Source organism: Cebus imitator, unplaced genomic scaffold, assembly GCF_001604975.1.
Source record: "Cebus imitator isolate Cc_AM_T3 unplaced genomic scaffold, Cebus_imitator-1.0 Scaffold256, whole genome shotgun sequence".
Taxonomy (NCBI): Eukaryota; Metazoa; Chordata; class Mammalia; order Primates; family Cebidae; genus Cebus; species Cebus imitator.
Window position 1 is genome coordinate 2811906 of NW_016107571.1, and position 6805 is coordinate 2818710.

Sequence of the window (6805 nt, forward strand, 5' to 3'; positions counted from 1 at the left end):
CGTGCTCCCTGAGTCAGGTGTTCTTCTCTACTCCAAGAACAAAGTGTAGACCACAGAGCTTTTTCTTCTCCTTTGCCTATACCCTGCCCATGGCAAATTCACACAGGCTGAGCCAAAATCAGGAGACAATAGAGCCTCTGGTTTGTGAGGTTACGCTCAGGTCTGGGGAGGACATGACTGCTGCTTATCAATCCCAGGGCTCTTCACCCTACACCTTCCATCTAGAGCCTTCTCGCTTTGCCCAGGTACTTTGCTGTGTGAAGGCCCTATGTCTCCATAGCACTCAACCCACCCAAGCTCCATCTCTGAGGAGCCTTCTCAGGAGGTGGTTGGTGTTAACAAAGGGCAGGGGAAAGAGCTGCTTGGGGCCAAGACTCATTCTCTGTGACTTAGTCCTACAGTCCTGCCGTACATACAAATATGTTTATGAGTTCCTCCAAGTTGCCTCCTCAAAATCCACCCCAAGTCTCCCCTCTCCTCGACTAGATCATGGTCCTCCCTCTACCCTGCTAGAGTCGCTCCCTGCATTTGTGCGAGGACACCCCAGAGTCCCCTGGTTCTCTCCCACAGGCCGATTAGCTGCTAAAGAACAGATTTGGAGGGGCCATGACTCTGGGCCATTGACCTAGATGATTTCACAGGCACTTTCCGTGGACAAGGCAAATACTCACTCATGAATGCACTCAAATCCACACTTGGGGTCTCCACACCCAATACACAGTGATGACCTACCAGCCATGAGATAACAAACTAGACATGGTTTAAAAGGCCAGAGCTCCTCCCAGCCTCACCTCAAATAAGGCCTCCTCCAGATTTTCCAGCTGTCCTAGTGTATCCAGTTGGAACTGGCATTTAGGACCCAGAAAACAAGACCCAGTTAACTTTCTGAAGGGTAGGTCATGAGTGACAGCCCTGGCAAGTAAAAGAGTAAAACAATATATTCCCTGTCCTGCTGGTCAGCTCCAGCCTTTATGAACTTTGTGGGTCAGAGAAAAAAAAAAAAAAAAAACAAGGAAGGGATTAAAAACTTAGAAGATGAGGAAAGGAATGAAAGAAGGAGAATGCCAAAGGGACTCAAATTTCATCTTTCCTGACATGGGGAGGAAAGCTACATATGGTCTCAACACATGATTCTATTTCAGCCCCAAGAATAGGGCAAGTCCAGGAAGCAAGAGAGGCTGGGAAGCCGTGGGGAAAGCTGGTGCCGATTATTGGACCTTTACTCTATGTCAGCCCTGTTGGTTCTTTTAGATTTCATATAATTCTCATAGGTACTCTTGGTGCCAGGTGTATTAGTTTACTTACAAATGAAAGCTAATACAGGTATTGACCGACTTACCACCTATGCAACTTACGACCATTCGACTTTACGACCACAATCGCTAGCCTCGACTGCTCCACGTCTGGCAGTGCAAACATTGCCCAGCTGGGTGTACGACAGTGCGGACCAGCTTCCGGCAGCACTACCATCTCTGCGTGCACCATTTCAACTGTACATATAGCCTACTCAACTTACAACCAAATCGTGTTACGACCGGTCTGCAGTCCCGACCGTGGTCGTAAGTCGAGCACTAGGTGTAATTATGTGGTAATCACTGTTAAATAGCGTGCACATTGGAAAATGCTTTACCTAATAATTCTAAGAGATAATACAATTATGCCATCACTTCAGAGAGGAAATTGAGGCTCAGAGAAGTGTGAATGAATTTCTTATGGTCACATAGCTCATGTCAGAGCTGGACTGTGAACTTGGGTCTCCGTAATTCAGGCTCAGAGCATTAAACCATTGGTTAGGTATGATGTGAACTGAGAGAAACCCACAGTGACCTTACAGACATGACACTCATCCTGGGAATGGAGTCCTCTCCTGAGCTTATGGAAACCTTTATCCTTCTCTCTTCAAGGTTGCAGAGTACCCACCTCTACCCTGGGCACCAGCTTGGCCCCCATCGTAACTGCAGCACCTGGGGCTGGCAGTGCTGGTGGCAATGGATTCCATGCTGAGAAGTCCAGTGGTCTGTATCCTAGCCCCACCAGCAAGCATGCCTTCTAAAACTGCATGGATGGGCACACATATGAGGAGGCTTGTCAGGAAGGCCTGGTCTTTTATACCAGCTGCATTTGCAGTAACTGTGCATAAGCTATTCACCTGTTGGGTCCCTTGGGGATTGTAAGAAAAAGGGATGATTAAAAGGAAGTTTTGCATGTGAATGCCAAGTTGTCTGTTTTGATTTATAAATCTGCGTGATACTATCCAGCAAATAAAAGGCAACTTACTGCCACCCCGTAATCCCTGTTGTCCACAAGCTCCCAGGAGATGCCCAAACATTGAGGCTGAGAGAGAAGGAGGAACAGGTACCTGGGACCTATCTGAGCATCTCTATGGGAAGTTCTGGTACATTCTGAAGCAGGAAGAGAGAGGAAATTGGCTCTAAGGAACAAGAGAAAATAAAGCCTCATTCTCTCTCACAAGTATACCTCCAAAGGGTCTTGCAGAAGAACCCAAAAGAGTGGCTGGACTTGGAACACTTAATTTATGGCATCCACCCTCTTCAGGAACTCTTCCTTCACCAAGTTTACTCTTTCCCAACTCCATGGCAAACACTCTTAAGAAAGCCTCTGTTTTAAGGACCAGCTTGATGGGCCAACCACAGGCTGATTTACACGCACCACTTCCACACCTATGAGGTTAGGAAAAAAGACCATCACTGATGATTTCAAGATTACTTCATTTTTCAAAACAAATTCATTTATTATCATTTTATTGCCACACCATGCTCCAGTGTACTCTTTGATTCCCATAGGGAAGGCAACAAGAAAGCTAAAAGAAAAACCACATTACAGCAGGAGTCAGAGGTCCTCTTTGTCCTACCATCTCCAGAGCTCGGCCTTGGCTTTTTCCTAAGCTACCATGCTGCAGAGGCAGGAAGAATGCAGCTCACCAAGCAAGGGAGGCACATCTTTGTCCAGTCACTCGAACTGGTTTATTGGCAGAGAGGGAGGGAGCCTTTGAGTTATACCCTTTTGACAAAACTGTTATAATCAGTAAGCAGAATCCTCAGAAGTTCATTTTGTCCCTCCCATCTGGCTAGCTGGAGCATGAGCAGGATGTGTATACATCTCTGCTCTGGAAAGTCCTAGTTAACTATTGTTCCAGTGTCCAATTCATTTAGCAATTGTGTGGGTTTAAAATTTTTATTGTAAAGTTTTTTCTTTTTTTTCAGACTGGGTCTTGCTCTGTTGCCCAGGCTGGAGTGCAGTAGCACAATCTCGGCTCACTGCAACCTCCACCTCTGGGTTCAAGCGATTCCCCTACCTCAGCCTCCTGAGTAGCTGGGACTACAGGTGTACACCACTGTGCCCAGCTAATTTTTTATATTTTAGTAGAGACAGGGTTCCACCATGTTGGCTAGGATGGTCTCGATCTCCTGACCTCATGATCCACCCACCTCAGCCTCCTAAAGTGCTGGAATTACAGGCGTGAGCCACTGCACCCGGCCCTATAAAGTATTTTTATTACTATTGTATTGCAGTTGTATGGAATGAATTTATACACATCCACTTTATACTACTTTTTGCTGTGTTTCATAAACAGAATTCTTTAATATGTAGTTAAATCTGAACATTTACCAGTGATAACCCCTCTCTTTTCCCGGCCCTTTTTTGACAAAACAAATTACAGACTCCCTTTCAATGACTACTTGCTGGGTGCTTGCTAATAAACTGATGTGTGCTAGGATGGAAGTAGCTAGAGACAGCTGTTTCCTCTGGTCTCCAGGACTGGTGAGGGACGTATTGATATTGCTGCTTCTGCCAGCCCCTTCATGGACCAGCCAGTTGTGCCATGGCCTGTGAGATGCATAAAGCCATCAGGCCACCTGTCGGTAGGATCAGTGGGTAACTGTAGGTTAAAAGTATGTGCAATATAAATAGAGAAATATTAATAGAAACCAAGAAGACATTCCATTGAGTTTGTAGAGAGTAGAGTGAATACTCTTCCTACAAGGGCTTTGTCATCGATTATGTAGTATAAATCTACAACCACTTATTTATTTTATTGTTTGGTAATACTTCTAATTTTGCAAATAAATCCTTTTGTCAGCAATGAGCTTTGAAAGTTCAAATGTCTACATAATAAAAAAGTAATGAATTTCTATTTTCCAAGAAAGTTGATAGTGAATGTATAACTTAGGTATAACTTGTATAAGATGTTGGTTGACATTTACCAACCACCATGGGGTTGTTTGATGTAGCATGAAAACCAAAAGACATGAATCTGCTGAACAAAGCATCAGTGTCTACTTCAAGAGAAATCATTATTTTAAGAAGATTTTGCCTAAAGATGATGATTTCACAAAAGTAGTTGCCAAAGGTATTTTTTATATCAATAGGTGCCGTGGTCTGAATGTTTGTGTTCCCACCCAAATTCACTAAAATCCTAACCCCCAGGTGATAGTATTGGGAAATGAGGCCTATGGGAGGTGCTTAGAATTAGGAGCCTTATAAAAGAGAACCCAGAAAGGCAGCAAACCTCTTCCACCGGGTAAAGACACAGCCAGAAGCTTTCGTCTATAAACCAGAAAGTGGGCCCTCGCCGAACCTGCCCACTCCTTCATCTTGGATTCCTAACCTCCAGAACTGGGGGAAATAAATGTCTGTTGTTTATAAGCTACTCAGTTCATTGTATTTTGTTACAGCAGCCTGAACGGACTAAGACACTAAGTGAAACAGAAATTTTCATTTAGGTAGATCAAATGACCGATGCTTCAAATCACCTTTTCTCTTTTTCTGTTCCAAGTTTTGTATGTGTGTGTGTATATATATAAAAGTGAAGTTCTATTTGCAGAACAATTTTCCAAGCTTTTAAATAATACCAGGTTAATATCAATGTCATCAGATATTTCAAATAGAAAATCAGATAGGATGGTTATTCAAATAATGATGGGATGGTTGGATTCTTTTCACCCCGTTTACAAAATAAAAGTAAAGCTTTTGGGTGGTTCGTTTGGTTAAAGGAGAAAAAGCTGATATTATCATAAATGCTATTTAAAATTCAGTTTAATGGTTCAACACTAAAATTAGTTATTTTGTGGTGATATAAATTCAAATATGAATGGAACATAAAGTTGTGTAAAAACAATATTCCTTCTAACTGTCTTAGTCCATTTATGCTGCTATAATAGAATACTGCAAATTGGGTATTTGTAGAAAATAAAGACTTATTTCTCACATTTCTGGAGGCTGGAAAGTCTAAGATCAAGGTGACGGTATCTGGTGTCTGATGAAAGCCTTCTTGCTGCATCCTCATATGACAAGAAGGCAGAAGGGCAGGCGAGCTGAATTGCTGCATTAAGCCACTTTTAAAAGGGATTTCATCCCAGTTATGAGGGAGGTGCCCATATGGCCTATTCACATCTTAAATACCCCACCTCTTACTGCTATCACCTTGACAAAAGCTGAATTTTGGAGGACACATTCAAACCACAGCAACATGAAACACCTGAAATTATTGTAAATGCTATTGTAGATTCAGTTTAAAAGTTCAGCACTGAAAATTATTTTTGTGGTGATAATATGAATTCAAATATGATGGAAGTATAACATTGTGAAAAACAATAAAGTATATTTTCTTCAAAATTAAAACAACTATAGGGCAGAAATGTCCTAAAAATTGGTTGCAGCCTACAAATCACTATGTGCCCCAAAACTGACATTTTATTATTCAAAATAAAAATTGTCAAATTTTAGATATTTTTATATAGCTAGAGTAACCGTCCTATAAAACTTTATTAACAACACTGATGTTGAATACAAGACAACACACATCATCACAGCACTATGTGTTTTCTCTCCTTGCTGCCCATTGTCAATTGGATTTGAGAAATGTTTGAGTCAAGGAAGAATTACTTTTTAATGAATTTGAAGTGTCCCACAATAGCGTTGAACTTTTTTGGTACATAAGACTTCTAAGTTTGGTTGCATTTTATTCAAAATTAGTTATAAATTTTTCTTTTTAATTTTTGTAGGTACATAATAGCAGTATATATTTAGGGGTACGTGAACTATTCTGATACAGGAATATAATGCATAATAATCATCTCAGGGTAAATGGGTAGCTATCACCTCAAGCACTTGTTATTTGTGTTACAAAAATTTAATTATGCTTTTAGCTATCTTTAAATGTACAGTTAAACTATTATTGACTATACTCACCCTGTTGTGCCATCAAATGCTAGATCTTGTTCATTCTTTCTATTTTTCGTACCCATTAAACATCCCCACTTCTCCCTCACCCACCCTCTACTGTTCCCAGCATCTGGTAACCATCATTCTACTCTATCTCCATGAGTTCAATTGTTTTAATTTTTAGCTCCCAAAATAAATAAGGACATGTAAAGTTTGTCTTCTGTGTCTGGCTTACTTCACTTAACATAATGACCTCCAGTTCCATCCGCATTGTTGCAAGTGACAGGATCTAATTATTTTTATGGCTGAATAGTCCCCCATTGTGTATATGTACCACATTTTCTTTATCTATTCATCTTCTGAAAGACCCTTAGGTTGCTTTCAAATCTGGGCTATTGTGAATAGCAGTGCACTAAACATAGGGGTGAAGATCTCTCTTTGATACGTGGACTTCCTCTCTTTTGGGTATATACTAGCAGTGGGTTAGCTGGATCATATGGCAGCTTTATTTTTAGTTTTCTGAGAAAACTCCAAATTGTTATCCATATTGGTTGTACTAATTTACATTCCCACCAACAGTGTATGAGCATTCGCCTTTCTCCAAATATGTGCCAGCATT